At 38.3% G+C, this 23,318-nt stretch overlaps 1 protein-coding gene across 12 annotated transcripts in view; it reads left to right on the top strand.

Annotated features, from left to right (window-relative positions):
• Zbtb20 (zinc finger and BTB domain containing 20) overlaps positions 1 to 23,318 on the top strand; it is a 786,974-nt gene that overhangs the window by 424,528 nt on the left and 339,128 nt on the right. For all 12 annotated transcript variants that reach the window (XM_052740705.1, XM_052740707.1, XM_052740708.1 and 9 more), the window contains one exon: positions 3,927 to 3,974. The gene's annotated coding sequence lies outside the window, so the exon portion shown is untranslated. The remainder of the gene's footprint in view (positions 1 to 3,926; positions 3,975 to 23,318) is intronic.

The following is a 23,318-nucleotide window of genomic DNA, read 5'->3' on the forward strand; positions in this document are numbered from 1 at the left end:
CAGAGAGAAAAGCCTAACGTTTTCCTGCCTCCTTGTGTCAGATAGCTTCCATATCCACCTTGGTGGGTTTTCACACTCTGAACCCTAGGTAGGCAGGATTGGATTTAAAAGTTCACTTTATGGCAACTACGTCTGCTCAACCGCCCCGTCAGCTGTCATCACAGTCCCTGGGAGCATATAGGCTGTGTGTACTTTCTCATTTGTAATGCTGGGTCCAGGTTGAAGCAAGGTGGGCAAACTTAAACTTTCTCTTCCTGTGCCATGCAAAGCAGAAGAGAATTTTGATTTTTCTCTGATATTTCTTAAATTCTGCACAACCCTTTCAACTCCATTTCTCTTCTCAATGCTAGATACCTTCTAACTTTTGAACAAAATCCTCAGTCACCGACATCTTTTCAGACAAAATCACTTACCTAGTTGTGCCTTGTGCAAAGTATCAGCTTCGTAAATATTTGTTTTGGTGCCCTGGGGAGAGACTCACTGGCTGTCCCACAGTACTACCCAGGCAGAGAAAGGGTGAGAAGGAGCTGGAAATGTAGCCTCAGTTCTAGCAATGGAGACATCATCCTAGTTCATGAGAAGTCCTATTGCCCACTCTTACTCTTTATTGGCGCTGTGATCTAACCAACTGAGCTGACTGGCTGGTTACTCTCATTCTTTATAAAAGCATCAAATCTCAGAAGGCAATTTTACATCTCTCCTAGGGCTTCCTTTCAGTGATCACTGCTGCATAGGCTCATTTAAAACAACTAATGTTTAGCAAGCTACCTTGGTGATCTTCGTTAAATTTCATCTGCCTATGTGTTAAATATAAATACTTAAGGTTTTGACTTTCAAATACACTCTACCACAGGCTTCCTTGAATTTTGTCTTTTCTTATGTCCTCTGAATAATTACTCTTGTATTTCCTTTATATATGTAGGTCCTTTCCTATGAAGTGACTCTGTCATGTCCAGTCTCCTTGCTTGTGGCTTGACAAATTCCAGGTCTTTCTGAATCATGATTGGAGTCGTTTGGTTATGTTGTGTCTTCTATAGGCTGTCATTATGGCGCTAGTATTGTAGGTAGGGTGACCTCTGAGAAAACCACCTGTGATTTCTGAATCTTAAGACAACTGATAAGGAAAACCATGTGGAAATATTAAGACATGCCTACTGTTAGGCAAGCAGTTTGTAAAATGTAGATAATATAACATCGGAGACTTACTTGCTTGCTCCATTGATGAAGATGTTTAAATGTTAATTTGGATTTCATTCTATGATTTTGTAACTTAATATAAAAATTTTAAAGCTTTCAGTTCACATTTGTGCTTATTTTACCTGCCCTGGAATTGAAAAACCATACATTAATTCATAGTCATGAAGGAGCCCTTGACCAGTAATCTACCTCACGAAAGCTTGAATACATGGTCCATAGCTCATTCTCCCCCGTCACTGCACAAGACTTCCATCCAGAACATGAGTAACAAACACCAAAGCAAGGGAAGACAAGTTTGCTTTTATTTATAAAATGTTTTATTCTTCCCTCATACATTATATCCCAACAGGTTTCCACTCCTTCCACTCCCCCCTGTCCCTCCTCCAGCCTCCCCTCTCCCCCCAGATCCATTTCTCCTCTGTTTCCCTTTAAAAAAAAAAAAAAGAGCAGGCCTCCCGGGGATGTCCATAGAACATGGCCTAACAAGTTACAGTAAGACTAGGCACAAACCCTTGTATGGTTGGTGGCTGGACTAGGCAACCTAGTAGGAGGAAAATGGTCCCAAGCACAGGCAAAAGAGTCAGAGACTCCACCCACCCCCCCAATCCCACTGTTGGGAGTTCCACAGGAACACCAAGGTACACCAGTGTAAGGTACATGCAAAGGACCACACTCAGACCCATAACATGGTCGATGTTTGCTGCTTCAGTCTCTCTGAGTCCCCATGAGTCCTGCTCACTTGGCTCTGTGGCCTGTGTTCTCCTTGTGTCTTCTACCCCTCACACCCCTACAAGCCTTCCTCTCCCTCTTCCATGGGGTTCCCTGAGCTCTGCCTAATGTTTGGCTGGGTCTCTTCATCTGCTCCCATCTGTTGCTGGATGAAGCCTCTCTGATGACGATTGGACTAAGCACCAATCTATGAGTATAGCAGACTATCATTAGAAATCATTTCATTGACTGTTTGTTTTGTTGCCAGTCATGTTTGGTTCTATCCTGGGCCTCTGGGTTGTCCTGCTTCTGGTTCCTGGCTATCCAGGCAGTGTTAGGGGTAGGTTCCCTCTCATGTCGTGGGCTTCAAGTTAGACTGGTCATTGATTGGCCACTCCCACGAGTTCTTTGCTACCATTACCCCAGAAGATCTTGCAGGCAGGACAGATTGTAGGTCAAAGGTATAGTGGCTGGGTTGATGCCCCAGACCAACTGCTAGGAGTCTTGCTGGTTATAGAAGATGGCCAGTTCAGGCTCCATATCCCCAATTACTAGCAGACTCTCTAGGGTCACTCCCTTAGATTTTAGGGAGGTTCCACTGCACTAAGTTTCTACATCACCCAGTAAATGCCCCCCAATTCTAGTCATCTCTCCCACTACTTTCTCCCTCAATCCTTCCCACTCAGTCCATCTAAAAATTCTATTCTATTTCCCCTTCCCAGGGAGATCCATGCATCCCACTGCTTGAGCCTTCCTTGTTACTTAGCCTTTCTAGGTCTGTGGGGTGTAGCAGGATTATCCTTTACTTAACAACTAATGCCCACTTGTAAGTACATATCACGTTTGTCTTTCTGGGTCTGGGTTACCTCACTAAGGATAATCTTTTCAGTTCCATCCATTTGCCTTCAAATTTCATGTTGTCATTTTTTTAAACAGCTGAGTAATGCTCCACTCTGTAAATGTACCACATTTTGTTTGTCCATTCTTCAGTTGAGGGGCATCTAGGTTGTTTCCAGTTTCTAGCTATTATGAATAAAGCTGCTATAAACAAAATTGAGCACATATCTTTGTGGTAGATGTAGCATCCTTTGGGAATATGCCTAAGAGTATGATAGCTGGGTCTTGAGGTAGATCGACTCCCAATTTTCTGAGGAACTGCCATATTAATTTCCATAGTGACTGTACAAGTTTGCACTTCCACCAGCAGTGGAGAAGTGTTCCTCTTCCTCCATATCCTCACCAGCATGAGCTATCACTTGTGTTTTTGATCTTAGCCAATCTGACAGATGTACGATGGAATATCAAAGTAGTTTTTGTTTGTATTTCCCCTGATGGCTGTGGATGTTGAACATTTCTTTAAATGTTTCTCCATTTGAGATTCCTCTGTTAAGAAATTCTCTGTTTATTTGTACCCCACTTTTTTTTTTTGGTTTTTTCGAGACAGGGTTTCTCTGTGTAGCTTTGCGCCTTTCCTGGAACTCGCTTTGGAGACCAGGCTGGCCTCAAACTCACAGAGATCCGCCTGGCTCTGCCTCCCGAGTGCTGGGATTAAAGGCGTGCGCCACCACCGCCCGGCCTTGTACCCCACTTTTTAATTGGATTACTTGGTTTGGTTGATGTCTAGTCTATAAAATGTTTAATGAAAAGTACAGTAAAATTCAAATGGAATTGCAAATCCTTGTGGTTCACAATAGTTTGATTATTATTAAGCAGACCACAATAATTAACTGTAAAGCTTAACTTTCTCAACATAGTGTACAAAGGATTACCAGATCATTCATTCACTGGCTGCCTCTAGTTAGTAATCATCATGTTAAACACCCAGGCACTCACCAAGTCACTTGTGGTCGAGGTATAATTTTGCTTTTATTCCTAAAGGGAAGTATCTTTTACTTTCTATAAAGTATCATCAAATCAGGGTCCCAGGAGTGTAACAAGTGTATTATTTTTCTGTGACCACCATGTTGTCATATGTTAGTTAAGATACATACCAACATTTACAGTATCCTTTTCCATTTCAGACTGTTTTACCATCAACAATTGAATATTTCATACAACATTGCTGCCTGGTAAGTAAACTTTCATTGTCTCTCAATTGCAGTTCCAAAATATTGAAGTCCAAAGAAATAAAATGTATTCATACAAATTTACCAACTCCAAACAAATAAAAAGTGAATCTAAGGGCTATAGTGAGCTTACCACCACAAGAATTAAATTAGAACAGAATATATTTTGATATTGGTAAAAAAAACAAAACAAAACAAAAAAACAGAAGAATACGAACCCATTATCACAGTATTAGTAAACATTTTGAATGCCTCTGGCATGGGTGGAAGTATTGAGATGGCTTGTTTAGAAGTCTTTCCAGAGATAATTTTTTCCAAAGAACTTCTGAAGAAACAGAAACAGCTATGAGGTGAAGCTAGCCACTGATGTCTCCAATGGAGAATGCAGTAATTTTAGCATTAAGAAAACACACAGAAAATCTTTCATAAACATTTTATGTCTCTTTGAACTTCTGGTTTGTATTTTATAATATTCTGTAAATCTGAAATGTATTTGCTTCTTTTGAATTTTAAAAACAGACATAGCCACTCTTGCATATATCCACAGGAAGAAAGGGAGAAGACTCATTGGTATATGAGTAAACAAGTCCACCTCTGGAAATGAATGGCACCGAGATCAGAGCTCATGTAAACATAGGTTTAAAGTTTGGCTCTGTCTTCTGGTGAGACTGTGTACTATTTCTGAAAGGGTAGCACTGTGTCCTCTGAACAGTCTTGGTAGTAGGTGTCTAAAGGAGAGCATGGCAGGACAAAGCGTACAGCGGTGGGTCATGATCAAGTCAGAGAGAGACAGCCTGGAAGTGCTGAGGTTGCTGGAGGCTGGCCTGCAGTGAAATTCACTGATGAAAATACTCCAGGGGGGAGGAGGAGGGAAGGAGCACCCTTGCCCTGCAGCTTCTCACTCTTCTGCCTGCTTCTCTGGCCTGTTTAGTCCTGGGCAGCATAGTCATCCAAACCTTTCAAAGTTACACTCTGGAGTGCACTTTCTATGACTATGCACGAAATGAAGAAAATCGTCTCTTGTGGTGATGAAGATAGCTTCCTAGCGGGAACTCCTTCCATGTCCCTTGCACATAATCCATAGTTGTCACTTCATTGTTTTTAATCCTGTTACCCATCTATCTCTGTCCCTGAGTGGATCCAGCTTACCCCTGAATGCCACAGTCTTTAGGACTGTAACTCCCTCTCTCCCTACTCCCCACTTGACTTGTTTTGCTACCCAGAATAAACCTCCTTCCTATCAGTGTGACCCTAGAGGCACAAGGGACAGCCTTACTTGGTCACTTTAATTTGTTGCTCCCTTCGCATTCATCACAAAATGACCTCATCACAAAAGAGCCAGAATTTCACACTCTTGCTGACTTGCAAAAAAGGACCTTCCTCCCCTATTCCTCTCCAGCACAGAGAAAGTGTTTTCTGTTTCTATGATCAGATAAAACGTGAATTGATGTTCTTTTGCATTTGAGTGTATGTCATTTACAGGCAGGAAGATGTAAAGTACAGGGCAGTGCTGTGTGTTAGCAGTTTCTCTGTTTTAGTAAATGAAATCTCCTAGGGAAAGGAGAACATATCTTTCCACTAATGAATAAATATTTATTTTCATTTTAAAATGATACATGTTAATTAAAAATAATTTGGAAAAATACATAAGAGTAAAATGAAGAAAAATTAAAGTAATTATTTCTATAATTTAAATCTAACCATTAATAATTATTTGATATATTTTCTAACTCTCATTTTCCCCTGAGGACATATTTTTTGAATATGCCATACTCAGAATTCCTCAGTAATTTTTGTTCCTTCTTTCAAAATTTCACTTAAGAATTTTGCTTTTAGTTACAAAGTCTTCATAGACATTTTAAATAAATAGATACTATTCCTATAATCAAAATACCCAACAAAAGCATTACACTTTAGCTTTTTCCATCTCCATAATCTCTTGCATATGAATAGTGAATGAACCAGTCAGTAAATAATGGATAAATGATTGAAAGTTCAAATTAAGTATATATTTTTTAAGATTATTTCGTGAAATATTTCAAATACATGAATGTAGGCAGATTACAATAATGAATTCCCATGCATTCCTCATCTAGCTTATTCAATGCTTAACTCTTGGCCTATCAGTTTCCCGCTGTATTGCCTTGTTGTTTTAAAGCAAACCTCAGATATCATGGCAGTTAACTAATTAGCTAATATTTCAGGTCCTTCAGGACACTTGTACATGTTGATGTTTTAAAAGTTTCAGATAAATATATCTCATCATTGTATGGAACACTGTTTTTCTTCTCAGTGTCTTGGCCTCGTGTTTTCTAATATGTAACAATTGATTACAAAAATCTCTGCAGCTTGTTTCATAACCTCCTCAGGCACATTTGCAAACCAAAGGGCAGTTTGCTTGAGACAGTTCATACCATTGCATAGGTTCTGGGGCAAATGTTTTTCTTGTGGAGTTTTTTCTTTTTACTTGCCTCGATTTTAGGGTGATAACATGCAGGCAGACTTATGCAGCATTATTTATCTTCATTACTGAACATGTGCATGTAATGTATATAATTGTTTATCTGAAGTTAAAGAAAAATTTCATCCTCTGACTACTTACAACTCCATTCTAACTGTTTTAAGCCCATACTAGATAAATTGAGCAAAACTACTTAAACCAAACTTAATACTGTTCAGATATTTATAGTTTTTAAAGCCTTCTGGGTGAGTGGAAAACATCTGATAGTTATGTGGAATCGTAAATGTGAAAGGGGGGATTTTTTATATAATAGTTTAAGTCATGTTTTATACATAAAAACAACTACACACACAACAACAACAACAACTCTATGTCTGAGTGGAAGAAATGGTACACTGCACTGCAGAGCAATGCCTGTGTATATTGCTCCAGTGGTCCTAAAAACGGTTTAGAGCAACATCTACAAGCCAGTTTTCCACAGATAGACTAGATCCTCCACAAAAGAGCTCTGCAGATGCAAAATCATCTGCTGGGATTGGGCTTTCTGTAGAGAACCTGTTTATGAGTTTCTCCTTTCTTGCTGTCTTTGAATTTTAACCCAGAGACTATTCAGTAGCAGTGTGTTATCCAACAGGTGTTGTTTTACACTCATCAGCTATTCAGGATGTGAGTAACTAAGTAACACACTGCCTCCGTAAAAACTGAATTTATGTGTTACTCTGGTCTATTTAATCTTAGGTGCACAGTTTCCATTGGCCTCGAAAGTGAGCTGCTAGAATATTGATGTGCCTAACCCTTCGAGAAGAAATAAAAGGTTTCTTCATCACACTAAATCTCTAGAAAAATATGATGGCTTACAGTATGGACACATACAAAATATTTTCAGTCAAAGCTGGTAGGAAAAGCACATGGGAGAAAAGAAAATAATAATACAAGCAATAAACTATGCAATCATACAGAGCACCTGTAGACATTGCTCATCTGCATGTAAACAATACAAATTCTTTTCCTCTTTCCATCTATTTGTTTTGTTTGTTTGTTTTTGTTTTTGTTTTTTCAAGACAGGGTTTCTCTGTGTAGGTTTGGAGCCTATCCTAGAACTCACTCTGTAGACCAGGCTGGCTGCAAACTCACAGAGATCTGCCTGACTCTGCCTCCCAAGTGCTGGGATTAAAGGCGTGCACCACCACCGCCCAGCTCCATCTGTATTTTCTGAACATTGTTATTACTCTAGTCTGGCTTGGCATCCCACCATTAAAATACCAGCTAAGGAGCAGAAGTGTGTCTGGTGCCATGGCATTCAGGCAGGTACGACAAGGGAGAACAAGCCATTCTACTATTCTAAAGCTGACAAGTACCTATATTTTAAGCAACTCACTTTCCCATCAATATTTTAAGACACATACTAACAGCACATCATGATCATTTATTTACATCCTTTCCTTACATAGTGATGTGTACTATGTGCCTGTCATAACCCTGAACTATGAAGTACTTTTGAAAGAGAAACCATGATTCTTTCTGGTTTGTATATTACACCATACACCCAAGTTATCTACCAAAGCTTCCTCATCATAGCAGCTATAGTAATAATTATTATTGATAAAATGATAGTATTTTCTTCTAGAAAGAACAGGAGAAGCCATCTCAGAAGTAACTTTGGCTCCCAACAGACCAGTAAGCTCATCACATCCTGATAAAAGCTCTACTGTCTAAAATCCTGAAAAGTAGCTGGTGTTTCTTCCTTATAGGTGGCTATTTGGGTCCTGGTGATTGGTCACTGTTGCTGTATTTGTGACCTTATATGTCACCCAGCTACAAAACAACGTTCTGAGAATAAAATAGCAATCCACACTTTCTCCCTCTTACTCTGAATTAAGTTCAGGATTATAATTGAATGATTCTACTTATCTGAAGGCAAGGAATCCTTTTAAGTACCCTGCATCATGGCAGGATTTTCATTGCAAGTCTAAAGATGCTGATAACCACAGCAAAAGGAGGTGGAAGGGTTTGTTCAGATTACTAAATCTCTCTAGTCCATGAACCTGGCATATTTTCTGGGAAGCCCTTATTGAAAACACACTAAACAATAGTGAGCAATTGCCATGAAGATAAGAATTATGTTACTCCCTCACCAAGATAACTTCTGTGATTCTGCTTCATGTGGGAGAAAGGGAGCAGTGCCATCCCTGCTAAAGGAGATATTAAGGGGATAATTGTATAGTTAGCTCCGCCCTTTGCCCCTGGAATGCTGAGGAGGAATCCCATTTCTTCCGCTTGACCAGGATCTACAGGAGAACAGGAGGAGGTTTGGGAGATGGCCTTCTGTCTGGGGACTGCTCCAAAGGGACCCTCTAGACTCCTGTGAGGCTGCTTTTGTATGCTTTGACCTCCAGTGTGGAAACACTCATGATTTGTTGGTGATCTATGCCATCTTGTCAGAAATGATTTTTTTCTGGGCACTTGATAGCTACTGTGAATCCATCTAATGTATTTGTGACATGGAGATGTGTAACTTTTGAATACTAAGTGTAGAGACTCTTGTAATTAATTATTTAAAGACATTTTAGCTCTTAACTATTTTTCTTTCTTTGTCCACAAGCAAGTTGATTGGTTAATCATGTCTTTGTTTGTTTTTATTGTTGTTGTTGTTGTTGTAGTACACGCTGCACTGTAAAACAAGCAAGGAAAGCCTGTTTATAAAAGATAATTACAATGGCAACATTGAACTTTCTCTAGATGTTCTCATTTTTTCCTGTTTGACTACATCAAGGCCTGCACTCTAGAAAGTGTGTTTCAGTTTTGTTGTTAGGATCGTGATAGAGAAGAATAAATCCAGATTTATAAAGTATTGTAAAATACAGCATGTTAATTGAGTTACAATTACAAATGTCATAGTTCCATCAAACCCTCTTCTACTAACAAGACTTCAATATCTGGTCAGTCCTCCAAGATAGTGCCCAGAACAAGGAAGAAACAGCAGCTACTTTTCAAGCACTTGTGAGAGCAGTTTTTATCAGGATGTGATGGCTGTATGATCTGTTAGGAGCTAAGTTATTTCTGGGCTTATCCTACCTTACCTAGAATAAAAATTCAGTTTCCTCCAAATTAAATCAAAACCCAAAAGCCTAGGAGGTCTCTAAGATTGTCTCCAAGTCATTCTTTCAATAAATTTTTATTGATTTATTTGTTATTATTTCAATGAAATTTTTTGTTAGGCAAATGTGAATCATTTCTTCGGTACTAATTCCTTTTATATATTAAATATTATTTTATTCATTCAGTATTAAAAACATCTTGATAGATTGCTATGGCCCTGTGCATGTAAGATTCAGTCCCTTGCAGGAACTCTGGTTGTCAACAGGTAATCGTGCTCTTGTCTTTTCTCATAGTTCTGCCTGTGGCGCCTGTCACTAGCAGTCAAATAAGGACAATTTTACCATTCTCTCCTGCTGCTCTGATTTTTTTTTTTTTTTTTTTACTGCCGGTACATGAATTTGTTATTCTTTATAATTCCCTTTGAAGTTGGAAATCCAAGGGGAATCTAAAACCGACCAGATGTTTCTACTGCTGGAGAGAGAAGAGAGTCAGGATTAAGTTTAACAAAAACTTGGTCTCTAGAAAAAAAAAAACAAAAAACATTTCAGCTGGAAATCATCTTTAAATGCATTCATTTGCTATATATCTGTAGTTAATTTACATTTACTAGCCCTGTGTAGGCAATATCACCTATCAATTTACTTGGAGTAAAATTCATAAATTTTGTGAGCAAACAGATTCCTGTGGTTTGCTCAGAGCTATTTCCTTCATGGAGTTTCAGTTCTATTACTCAGGTATTCCCCTCTCAGGCTTTACTGTGAGGCTTTTCTATGGCTGTTACTGTGTTACAAAGGATCATTATCATGTCACATCAGATTTGGAGGGTCAGTTCTGCAAACTGAGAGGCTGAGGTCAGGCAAACCTGAAGTTGTGGAGGGAAGGAAAGAAAACCTACTTAAATGGCTAGCCTTTGTACAGAATGCTAGCCTTTTTAGAGCTATGGTGATCAAAACAGGAGAGAGTGATGAAGACCGGGGGGGGGGGGGGGGGGGGGGGGGGGGGGCTCTCAAGGATTCACTTGACATTACAGGCAATGTGAACAAACAGGATGGGAAAGGAAAAAAGGGTAGACTCTGGACACAGTAAAGTACGAAGAAAGTAGGGTCGTTGTGAGATAGTATTTTTGTGTTCTCACTGTGGATACTCAAGACTTCCTGCACCCATTCATTACAAGGGGTGGGGGGCACTGTCAGTAACAAAATTGGACACAAGTATGAAAAAACAATCAGAATAGTTCCGTGGTTTGTTTCATACTTCGCAGGGCATTGGATAGAGGAGGTGGATGTTATTTGTTGGGCTACAGCAAAGCATTTCTCACGCTATCCTCTCACTTGCTCTCTCAATTCCCAAGGCTTTCCAGGGTTTCCAGGATGATAAAGAAATCAGAATAACTGTTCTGCACCCTAACCTGTTACATGCACTGAGCTTTGGAAATGTTTTTTCCAGCTCACCACTCAGCTTCTTTCACTCCATTCTGGGTGTTAAATAGGAAGCACTAGTTCTCAATGATTATATTATGTTTCTTAAGACAAGTATCAGCTGCACATGTAGAAAGAGGGTAGACGAAAAAGACAGAGAGAAATCACTTAGCAGCTGATTCGCTTATTTTAAGCAGCTTTCCCCATTTTAAAATATAAAAAATTCAGGTCCTGGAACATTGGGTGATTTGAATGTTCTGTAAGAATTTGAAAAAAAAGAAAAAAAGTCTTTTCTTTCTTGTTTTTTCTTAACCATTTGTTCTACGTCCAGGGACCTGTATTTCACTTTAGTTGTTTAAAAATGGGTTGAAACATAGGCGTTTTCAACCTGAACCGTTTCTCTTCTTCCTCTTTGTTTAAACTTATTTATTATTGCTATTACTATTCTTCTTGGTCAAAGCAGATGGTATGAAAAGCATTTATGTTGGTCTCACTGCTGACAGAGCTTAACCTAATAATCCAGGACTTGGAACTTAGTGCTTCAATAAAGGAAACACTGTTTGAGGTATTTTCCATTCAAACCAGCATCAAAAGTTTTTAATTAACACCATCAGAAATTAATGGGCTGAATGCAGGACAAGGTTTCTCCATACCCCACTACTGGGAACAACAGCAAGTGGGCTCCATTGTGTGTGTTTGTATTTTGTGTGTATTTTTATTTACTTGCTGAAGCGGAGGCCCAGCTGCCTGCACATTTGCTGCAGAGTCTCCAGACTGAAACCTGCAAAGGCTGCTTCACTCCAGCAGTTTCATTTTGCTCACTGATTATTGTCCTGAGTTCTTTGTGATTGTAATTGGTTAGAAAGTTTGAAATTAGCAAGTCCTTGTCAGCCATGAAAGCTTTGAAATCACAAGGCTTGATACAGCTATCAAGCCCGCTGAAGCCTAATGGCTTGCAGAGTAAGGGCCTCCAGAGTGGTGAGCATTCTCAGCCCCACAGGCTGGACCCGTCACCATTCACCGCCCTCTGGAGGGCCTTGTCTCAGATGGGGGGCTTTGTCTAGGGCCTTTTCTTTTCCATTAGTGAAGCCTGTTTCAGGGTGAACAGATTTGGGACTAATAGGGGTAGGAAGCACTGGGAAATGAGAGCAAATGGGTAGAAGAGTGAAGTAGGTAAGCGAATAGGAGAAAGAAAAGAAAAGGAAGAAAGTGCATAAGAGAAAAAGAGTCAGGATATAAGATGGAAAGAGCTTTGTAAAAAGTAACGTTCTGTTTCTTTGCAACTGAGTTTAATGTCTCAGGGTGGAAAACGCTGGTGAAGTCTAACTGGCTCCTGGGTAGGTTCTATTTGAAACTTTTTAAAAAAGATTTGCCTACTCATTATCAAGAAAAAGCCACTTCTGTTCATGTAAAGACTGTAACCTGCCCAGCACCGCTCTGCTGTAGTTTTGGAGATTAAGGATACAAGCCTTTCCTTTATACATTATAACACAGGAGTGATTGGTTTATCAGTTCTTCTAAAACCACAAAAGTATTTATTATCAACCCTAACATGAGCCTCCAAAGCAGTGTGTTCCAGAAAAGTCCTCGGCTGCCTGGTCAGTTGTGAAATAAACTTAATTCTCTCCTTATAGCAAGCTGCTTGGGCACAGTTGTCTGAAGCAGAGATAGTCAGCAATGATGAGACAGTTCTAGACACTTACAGACCTTAATAACCTTCTGTAAAGCACTCATTTATGTCTAAAACCTTCGAGCTTAATACATTTAGATATAACCCTTAAACTTTCAATTCTCTTCCACTTTAATAAAACCTTCTAAAAATATGAACTAAAAAGCATATTGCCATGAATTAAAAATGTCAGAAAAAAATTTCAGTACATCTTGGCAAGATGATATAAAATACCACCATTATTTTTAATTTCCAAAAGTTGTTCAAACATTTTCTCCTAAACACAGGAGGATCAATACGTATCAAACTTCTATAGGATAATAATGAATGAATGACTCCCAGAAAAATAATGAGAACTCTGTTTCTTAGCTGAACAGTTTAGGATTTATGTAGTTGGGGTTTTGTTTGTATTTTTACTCTTTGGGGGAGCACTACCCAGCTCCCAAATAAATACATGGAGACTTATTCTTACTTATGAATGCCTGGCCTTAGCTTGACTTGTTTCTAGCCAGCTTTTCTAACTTAAATTATCCCAGTTTCTCTTTAACTATATTTTGCCTCTGGGTTTTTTACCTTTCTTTATTCTATATCTCTTTTTTCCTTCTTACTCTGTGTCTGGCGGTGTGGCTGGGTGGCTGGCCCCTAGCCTCCTCCTCTCCTTCTCCTTTTCTTGTCCCTCGCTCTTATTTCAAGCGTAGGTTTCTCCTCCTATTTATTCACTCTGCCTGAGCCCCACCTGTCCCTTTCTCCTGCCTAGCTACTGGCTGTTCAGTGCTTTATTAGACCAATCAGGTGTTTTAGACAGGCAAAGTAACACAGCTTCACAGAGTTAAACAAATACAACATAAAAGAATGCGGCACATCTTTGCATCATTAAACAAATATTCCACAGCATAAGTGAATGTAACACATCTTAAGCTAATAATCCACAACAGATTTAAGATTTGTCATCTGGAAGAGGTTAGACATGCCCTGTGTGGACTATAATTGAGTAAAGATGACTGTCTCATCTTCCCAAGCCATTCTGTAAGGGTGCCAGATCAGAATGTGTGTTATGCAACCACATTTTTTCCTTTGAGTATTTCATACATGTATTTTGGTATTTATCTCCCTCTCCTGACTCCCCCCAGATCCTTCCCTACCTTTCTCCCCACCCAATACTTCATAGTCTCTCCCAACCCAATAATTCATAGTCTCTCCCTCCCCCTCCTCCTCTCCCCCTCCCCCACCTCTGTCTAATGAGTCTAGCTTATGTTGGCCAGTTATTCTGGGATGTGGGACCTGCCCTAGAATGTGGTTGATATACCAGCTGTCACTCCATTGAAGAAGATAGGCTTTTTCTCTCCCAGCAGCGGGCAAACACCAACCTCAGCTAGGGGTCGGACTTCCTGCCCACCTCCACTCCTCCATGATGGAATTTTGTCTGCTTTGACCTTGTGCAGATCTTGTGCATGCACTCACAGTTTGTGAGTTCATTTGTGCTTTTGCCCAGTTGTGTCTGAAAAACACTGTTTTCTTGACGTTATCCATCAACTCTGACTCTTACAAACTTCCCTGCCTCTTTGCTACTTAGATCCATGAGCCTTGAGGGGAGGGCTTTGATACAGACTTCCCATTTAGGGCTGAGCACTCTGAAGTCTTGTATTCTCTGTGTTAATCCCCATCTACTGCAAGAAGAAGCTTCTCTGATGACGAGTGAGTGGTGCACTAATCCATGGGTATATCAGTAAATGATTAAGACTCATTTTATTGTTATGTATATTTAGATGAACAATAGTGGTATGTTTACTCTTAGGGCCACAGGTTCTTGGCGTTATTGATAGTGTAGGTATAGGTTCAATCTCATTGAGTAGGCCTTAAATCCAATCAGAGTGATTGGTGGCTCCAGTAATATTTGTGTCACTATCCTCACACCAAATGTCTGGTCCCTGAGTTTTATAAGCTAGTATGTCATCTTTATCTGCTATTCATGCTTCAGCCTTTTGTTCACTTCTGATTGAACAGTCCCTGAAGCAATACTCTTTAAGCCCAGGCTTCTACTAGCTAAAGTATACTCTATACACTCTTCCTAGGTATCTTGGTTCTTTTTTTTATTGCTATGATAAAAAATACTATAACCAAAGAAATTTATAAAAGAATCATTTAATTTGGCTTTGGTTTCAGAGGATTAGAGTTCATCATGGCAGAGCAAAGGAACAAAGGAAAGCTTACATCTTGACCCACAGCCAAGAGAGAGAGAGAGAGAGAGAGAGAGAGAGAGAGAGAGAGAGAGAGAGAGAGAGAGAGAGAGAGAAGAGCTCCACTGGGAAGGCATGACTCTTTGAAACCTCAAAGCCTACCCCCAGAGGCATACTTCCTCCAACAAGTCTACACTTTCTAATCTTCCCAAACAGTTCAGAATACTTGGTCCCTAGTTGGTAAATGAAGGAGCATATATTTTAGTTTATAACTTAGAAATTGTAATGGACTCTGGGTAAACTCAGGGAAATGAGTGAGAACCTAAATATTTTTCTCACATATCAGGATAGGAGAATGGTTGTGAATCTAGTCATTTGGTAGTAATTACAAAGTCAGTATATTTGAAGTATCAAGTCAGTTCAGTGGGTTTCTCTGATTGTTGCTGAAATTCCATGAAGCCAGGCTAGAATGAGACATGGCAAAGTCTTCGTGCCTTCTAAAGAAATCTAAGATTGACTATCTATACTTATCACCAAGGAAGAGTCTACTTTTATGAGGCACTAAGGAGGCTTGGCATACAAATGGCAATAAGGTAGAAAGAGGATTGCTTGAGGGCGTGATGACCAACATGATTATCTGATACTACATACATCCTTCCAGGCTGCCTCAAAGAAGTAGGATTAGAAATGCTCCAGAAAGGGGGCTCCGACTTCTTCAAGTTGCTTATTTTGGCTCCAGGTTAGTACAGAGGACATTATATCGTATGCTAGCTCTAGGCTTTCATGAAAAACAATTCTCACTTTTAAAACAGTTTATTAACCTTTACTGTGGAAAGATAAGCCATTGACAATTTTAGCATTTGTTCCCCTATAAAAATCTCTGAACTTTCTGTTCATTTCATGTCTCTGTCAATCAAGTCAAATTACTTTACCAAAACTCAATGCCAACAGATAGAGACATGCACCAGTCCCACACATGATCACATCCTCTGCTAGGAGTCACAGTAAAGTCATGTGGTGTATGGATAATGTTCTGTTACATAAAGTAAAGAATTAGAGGTGCATCCTACCACTTGCATTATTGGCTTGGTCTTAGAAACATGTAGCCTGAAAGAAAAAGCTAGAAGCCTGAAACAGCAATGGACTCCTCAGTGGAGGCCGGCAGCACATTTTCAGTCTCTGCATCTCTAGCCACTTCCATAGCTTTCTTCCTGTTGAGTTTCTCAATAATGGTAACAACTGAAGAGTATTACAGGGCAGAGAAAACACACTAGTTAGAAATGAAAGCATGGGTTTCTGTTCAAGTTCCATCACTAAATAAGGGGGAAATTCCATATAATTTCTACTGATCTTGCCCTCAGTATTATCGTCTCTAAAATAGGAATGTGAACTGCCATAGCCATTCTTTTTTACATTTTCATATGAAAATCCTTCATTGGTACTGTCAAATATATAGATTAAACTATAAGAGGATAATTAAAGTCACTCAAAATCATACATAAGTAATCTACTTTCAAAATTTTGGATACCATTGTACTTTTCTTCCTGTGTGTATACAGCATTTTGTTTTTGTTAAGAATCTGTGCCTATCTTTATATTGTTGAACCTGTTTTGCGAAACCCCTACCTCTGTTGTTTATATCTATAGTGGGAAAATAGTCAACATCATTTTACCATAGGTTTACTGCATTGCACATTCACTGTCTTTTTTAAAAATAACTTTTTAATTTTTTGAGATTAATATAATTACATCATTTCCCCCTTCCTTTTTATTCTCCACAAATCCTCCCATGTGTAACTCTTGCCCTCTTTCAAATTCATAGCCTCCTTTTCTTTAATTATTGTTACACATATTATATATATATATATACATGCATATTTATATTCATAAATGCACAAATACAACCTTCTCATTCTGTACATTGTTAACTTTGATGTCTATGTTTTCAAGGCTGACCCTTTGGCATTGGATAACTTCAATTTTCTTTACTGGGGAAACTGTTTCTCCACTCTCAGCATTCCTTAGTTGCTGATAGTTCTTTGCCTAGGGCTGAGGCCTCTTAAGCTTTCGCCATGATGTTAGCATGTCTAATCATGTCATCCTAGTTCAGCTCCTATTGAAGCACCATGTTGGTTAGACTTCATAGGTGTAGCTTCTGACATTTCTCAGAGACACAGTCTCACAGCAAACTCTGTTCCTCTGGTTTTTACTGTCCCCACATTCACTGTTACTCTTACAAAATGTAAAATCTAAAGCCTTCAAAGAAAAGGATAGAAAGTAACATTAGGGAATGCCAACTTGGGCCTTCGGAAGTGTGTTTGGAACCCCATTTGTCTTTAATATCCTTTCATCCTAATGGGGTACTGAAGACATCCAGCTCTGAGGACATTAGTCTATGAAAGTCACCTGCATAGCTGTTGACTAGCTTTGTGATTCTGTGACTCTTTGTCTTTGGCTGAGTCTCTTTACCAAAAAGTAGTAAAGATCATAATGACAGCATTCACCTACAAAAAAAAAATTGCTTTGAAGATTCAATCAGTGAATATAAGCAAAATGCTTACAATGGGTAGTAGTAAATACTTTTTTTGGTGTCTAATATCATATTTTTTTAGCTCTTCTATTAAAGAATTAGTCCGCATTGTCTCAACTTCTTTGGTGTAGAAGTAGATTCCAAGAAGAAGCAGAGTGATATAAATGCAAAGGAGTAAGGGCTTTAGATTTCTGAATCCTTCTTCCACAGCTTCAAATAACATGGCCTCCAGGAAATAGTTTATATTCCTATGCTTAGTTATGGCTTTCTTTAGAATAAGCAAATGCTAGCTAGCTAGCTACCTTAGTGTTTTGATGAGGATTTAAATGAGAAAGTATATTTAGAATCTGTTATCTTGCCTAGATGATAAAGGGCTCAGTAAATGTTAGCCATTTATCCCTTACATTGGTATTAAATTGCTTTGTTTGTTTTAAAAACTAGTATCAATGGGCAGATTATTCCTGTATTTTTATAAGCACCACTCACAGAGTAAGGCAGTCAAATAAATACCTAAAGATTGTGTTGGCAGTGATGCTGGGAGGGAGCTGGGACAGTCCGCAGCTTTCCAGTTTATCACTTTTTCCTGACTATCCTGCTTGTACTCAGGTAGATGCAAAAATGTACCCATTGTTTGTTTGATCCAATAACAGTCTTGATCACAAAATAGGCTTCTCTCTATTTTTTTTTATTCTATTGATTTGATTTGCAAGATTTTATTCAAGTGAACAGAAAACATTTTATAAAGCAACCTGTAGTTCCTTCGGTGAGCATACAAAATTATTAAATGAATTTAGAAGTAAGGCAAGACTGATCAAATGAATAACTCCCTGTTATCTATCTAACAGTTACCAAGCATTGACTCTGGCATTGTAGCATTGGAACATCATTACCTAGTCAAATACATCAATGCACCATGTTTCTTTGCTGATTTTTTTTTGTTTTTTTTGTTTTTTGTTTTTTTTGTTTTTTGAGACAGGGTTTCTCTGTGTAGCTTTGCGCCTTTCCTGGATCTTGCTCTGTGGTCCAGGCTGGCCTCGAACTCACTAAGATCCGCCTGCCTCTGCTAGGATTAAAGGCGTGCGCCACCACCGCCCAGCTCTTTGCTGATTTTTGTTTGTCAAATTCAGATGAAAGTTCAAGACCAGTAACCTCAAGCTCTTAACCATGTAGATTCTTGAAGGAGAAAATATTAAGTTCATATAAGGCAGAAAGAAAGGGATGTTGGTAACAGTCAGGGTGCTGTGGGAAATCAGAGAAAAGGACCAGTTCTTACGTGAATGAAAGGAGAAACTTGGAGGAGGAAGTGGCCTTTCAAATAAATTTTGCAAATGAATGGGATTCTTTACCTCAGGAAAAAAACACAAGGTAACCTACCCAGGGTGAAGGCAAGTCCTGAGAAGAGAAGCACACTGGGGGCCTGAGCTTGAGAAGGGAGAACTTCAGTAGTGAACCCCTGAGCATAATGGGATTTCATGGGAGATGAAACTGGATTTCAGGAGCAAATTTTGGGTGCCATCGGCTAGAGTTCTGCTGGGCAAGTGAGTGGAGTGTTTTAAAGATGCCTTTGTAAAATCAAAGGACAATGACATGGCCCAGGCCAGACTTCCTAGCTACTTTACTCATCTAAGGGTCCAATGGTGTCAAGCTCTGGGTAGCTTAGAGATTTACACAATTTCACCCCAAACCATATCCTTTTAGGGGGGACATCTTAACCAGTGGAAGAGGTATTCTGTCTGAAATAAATGAAGTACTGAAGTTAACCTCTGTGAAATTAAGAAAAAAAAGTCTCTGGGTCTGATCCCCAGAATTGCAAAACTAAAATTAATAAATAACTTTCCAACTATATCATTTCTTATCTTTAAAACAGTGCCTTTGTAAGTATGTAAAATAGTATCTGAACTTGAGTTTGAACATATGGTCTTTACTACATATCCCTTAGGCCAGGATGGCCTTGAATTCACAAATACACACCTGTCTCTGCCTTCTAAGTGCTGATGTTAAAGGCATATGCCACTGTGCCCAGCCTAAATTTCCTTTTATTTTATTAGAAAGCCTTTAAAAATCAATCAGCACAAAGATTAGAGCACCTACCTGCCAAGTCGGAAGTATCTCATGTCAAGCACCTGTGCATTTCCCAGCCCCTGGTTCTCAACAGCCTCATCACCTCTGTTCTCTCGCCAACTATATTCCCACACTATTTCTCAGGCCACGTTTACTTCATCATAGTCTCATTTTTTATTACAATAATGGGCATATAATAAATATATCTTTAATGACAAGATTTTTTGGGTTTTCTTTCTATTGAAAGTCCATCCTTTCTGAAATTATCAACTCATTACAACTTACAGCCATAGGTAAGAAGTCAGGATTCTGCAGAGCATCCCAGTATGCTTCAGGCTCCCACAGTACTCATCTCAAACACTTAAACAGACACTGTTTAAAACCATAGACAAAAACACCCGACTCGTGCCACCAATATGGAGGTGGAGGAGATACTGCAATCTGATGGCTTCCTGGAGAGTTACTGACAGCAGTGATGGTGGTCTTCCCCTGCCCTGTTTCTTTCCTTAATGTGGTGCATTTGGCTCGGTGTGAATTCTACCTGTGCATCTTTCAACTCTTTAGAAAAGAACAGAAGCAGTTTGCAGAGTGACGCTGGCATTAGTTGGTGATGCCAAGGCTCCAGTGAAGGCTTTTTTTTTTAAGTTGAATATGTTCTTGTTTTCTTGTTTGTTAATTTGTAAAGCCAATCCAAAAGTGAAGAAAAAAATCAAATTTTGCCAATTTGAAAAGAACAAAAACAGCTAAAACCTCCTTTTAAAAATTTCTAAGCTATTATGAGATTACAGACAAAAGATTGTACATGAAAGATTTTTTTTGAAAAAATCAGGTTGCTTTGCCTTTCTTTCTCACTTCAAAAGTCTTTGTCAGATATGAAAAAGAAACATACTCAAAATGAAGAGTAAATATAATTAAAATGGTTCCTTGCCTTGTCATATAAGCTTCTTATGGGCAAAATCTGTATAAATTTAATACTATGAAACTTGGGCAGAAAAGAATAAGAAAGAGTGGGCAGGGAGAGAAGTTAGATTTTATAAGAAATTGCATAAAAATGATAGTAGGAAAAGTGACATTAAATCCCTAATTGCTTTTGATGAGAACATTTCCATGTATTGCTTTATTTCTCTTCCAAGGCTTGCCATGTGCCTGGAGTACAGTGGTCTCTTTTTCATAGCTAACTAATGATGAATGATAGTGCACAGGCCACATTAGTGTGTTGTAAGTGTGAATTTTCTTGTAGCAGGAACAATCTATAGTGCAACTGTTTTGACATAAAGGTCAAGTAGTTATTAAATACCTACCTTAAATTTTATCATTTTACAGGTAGTACGGGGTTGTGATTAAGAATTCACATTTTGAACACTTATTAGTTAGGTGAATTCTATGAGCTAAATTTCCTTCTGTATAAAGTAGTGATTATTAAAATCTACTAATCAGAAACTTACAGGGGAAAATTTCATAAGATAATGCCATAATGCAGTTTGTAGTATTCCTGGCACACATTAAGTAAGATCTGTGTCCATTTTGCATCATGTATAGTAAAAATAAATGTAAATATTATACATAGAATTTTTATACAAATTAAATGAATTAATGTATGTTATATATATATTTAACATTCAGGAAACTGTATACAAGGCAATGAGGATTCGTTCATATTGATTATTTTCTCTGAAAAGAAACATAATCTATCTAAGGGGAGAGAACATATGTATAAATAGATTAAAATCAATAATAATGAAGTTCCCACTTATTAATCATTGACCTCCCAGTGAGCTTTAACAATCACCATTCTGTTTAACATAATGGCTAATTGAAAAGTGTGTTACTATTCTTATATACAGGAAGAAACTAAGGCACGGTTGAGTTAAGTACTATTAATACCTGGGTTTAACCTTTCCCTCTTACTCCAGAGCTGTAGTTTTACTTAAGAAAGGGGAGGGACTATGTACAATTGAGTAAGTGTTCAGACTAGAAGAGGAACAATACAAGTGAATCAGCTTCAGGGCAATAAAAAAGTCTGGCGTCAAGCACCAAAATAAAATACCCTACACACAATTTTTCAACCTTGTCCTTTCTGTGGTCTCAGTTACCAGGATTCAAACACCGTCAGAAATAAATGTTCATAAATTTTCAGTTCCATGCTTTTCTGAGTAGCATTATGAAATCTCATGTAGTCTTACTGCATCCTGCCTAGGGCATGAATCATTCCTTTTTACACTGTATACACTACCCACCTGTTGGTCACATGATAACTGTCTAGGTTATTAGATCAACCTGTGTGATATCTCAATTTTTATGTTCAAATAATCCTTATTTTACATAATAATTGTCCCAATGAGTAAAATTAGTGATATTAGCAATTTGGATGTACTAGAAATGTCCTGTATTTTAAGTTAAAGGGAAAAGCTTATCATAGTTATGTATGTATATAAAATAAAAGAGTATATTATACAGGGTTAAGTACTATGAGTGGTATCAGCCATCCTTTGTGAAATTATCTAGCATATTCCCTGTATATAACACAGTAACCATAATCATCATGTAGCAGAGTCTTAGCTCCCTGGGTTTAAATCTCGACTCTACATATTAACTGTGTTATCTTGAGAAAATTTCTAATTCTTCTGTGCTTTTATTTTTTCATCATAAATGGAAAAACGATACTATAAACTGGTAGAGTTGCTGTAAAGGTTAAATGAGTTAGTACATGTGATAACCATGTGCTTAGGACGTCTAAACGTTAAGTAAGTATTGACTGCTGTTGACACCACTTCTGCTATTGTTGCTGCTTTTATATGTTATGAGTGATGGGAATACTTTGGAATTTTTCCTTCTTGAATTGCATTTAAAATGTAAACAAACAAACAAACAAACTGGAATTTTATAAGTCTGGAATAGGAGAACATTTAAAGCATTGTTTTTCGTCTTTATCTCAAGAGCCATACTTCAATGGAACATGATGAGAAAGGCAAACACATGTCAGAGGATTCCATTGAATATTTAGGTAAAAGAAATTCAGTAAGAAAGTATGTTGTTCCTCCTGTGATTTTTCTTCTCCTTGTGCATGCCCATTGATATTTCTCAGTTACGTTTTTTTAGAAGATAACAATGTCAAGTTTTTAAAAGAAAATTGTTATTTTTACCTTTCTGGACAAATAAATATATTTTAATGTGCAGAAATCCTTTAAAACACTACTGGCAGTACTAAAGCATAGCTTGTACTGACATGTGTAGTCTGTTTTGTTAAAGGCACAGTGATATGCTTAGTAGCTAAATATCTAGAAACCCCCCTTATACACAAGAAGAGGACAGTATTCATTGGCAGGGAACTAAAAAGAACAGTATCCGGAGCTGTCCCTTTCACACAATTCAGACAGATTTCCACTTTGATGAGAACAGCTTGTTTGGTGACACAAGGACAAAGACTAGCACCATGGCTAGAAGGCCCAGACGTTGGCAATGCCATTGCTGTTACAGAAGGAAGGAGGATCTGTCTAGGAAATATGAGATTCTAAAGTGCTTGTAATACAGCTCATGGGCCACACTTAGGTGGCCATGACTATCTGCTAGTGACCCCCACAGAAGCAATTTAACACATGGTCCCTTGCTCATGTCCATTTCATAGGACCTTTTGAAGTCAGAGAGCTATACCAGAACCATTGTATTTTTGATGTTTTGTTTCTGAATGGATTATTGAAACACAGATCACATTTAGAATATTCTGCAATGTTAGGTAGTATGTATACCATGCCAACATTCTGTAAATCAAAGACATTTCAAGTTTTTACTACCTCATACAAAGTCAATTCTAATGGTCTTCTCAGTTCTTTTAAATTCTCACATTCATTATTTCATTGGTCACTCTACCTTATAGATAGATGAAAACTTAGTTTAAGACTTCATGAAGTATTTGATTTATGCTGATTTATTTT

Source organism: Peromyscus californicus, unplaced genomic scaffold (genome assembly GCF_007827085.1).
Source record: "Peromyscus californicus insignis strain IS unplaced genomic scaffold, ASM782708v3 Scaffold_16__1_contigs__length_79575227, whole genome shotgun sequence".
Classification (NCBI taxonomy): domain Eukaryota; kingdom Metazoa; phylum Chordata; class Mammalia; order Rodentia; family Cricetidae; genus Peromyscus; species Peromyscus californicus.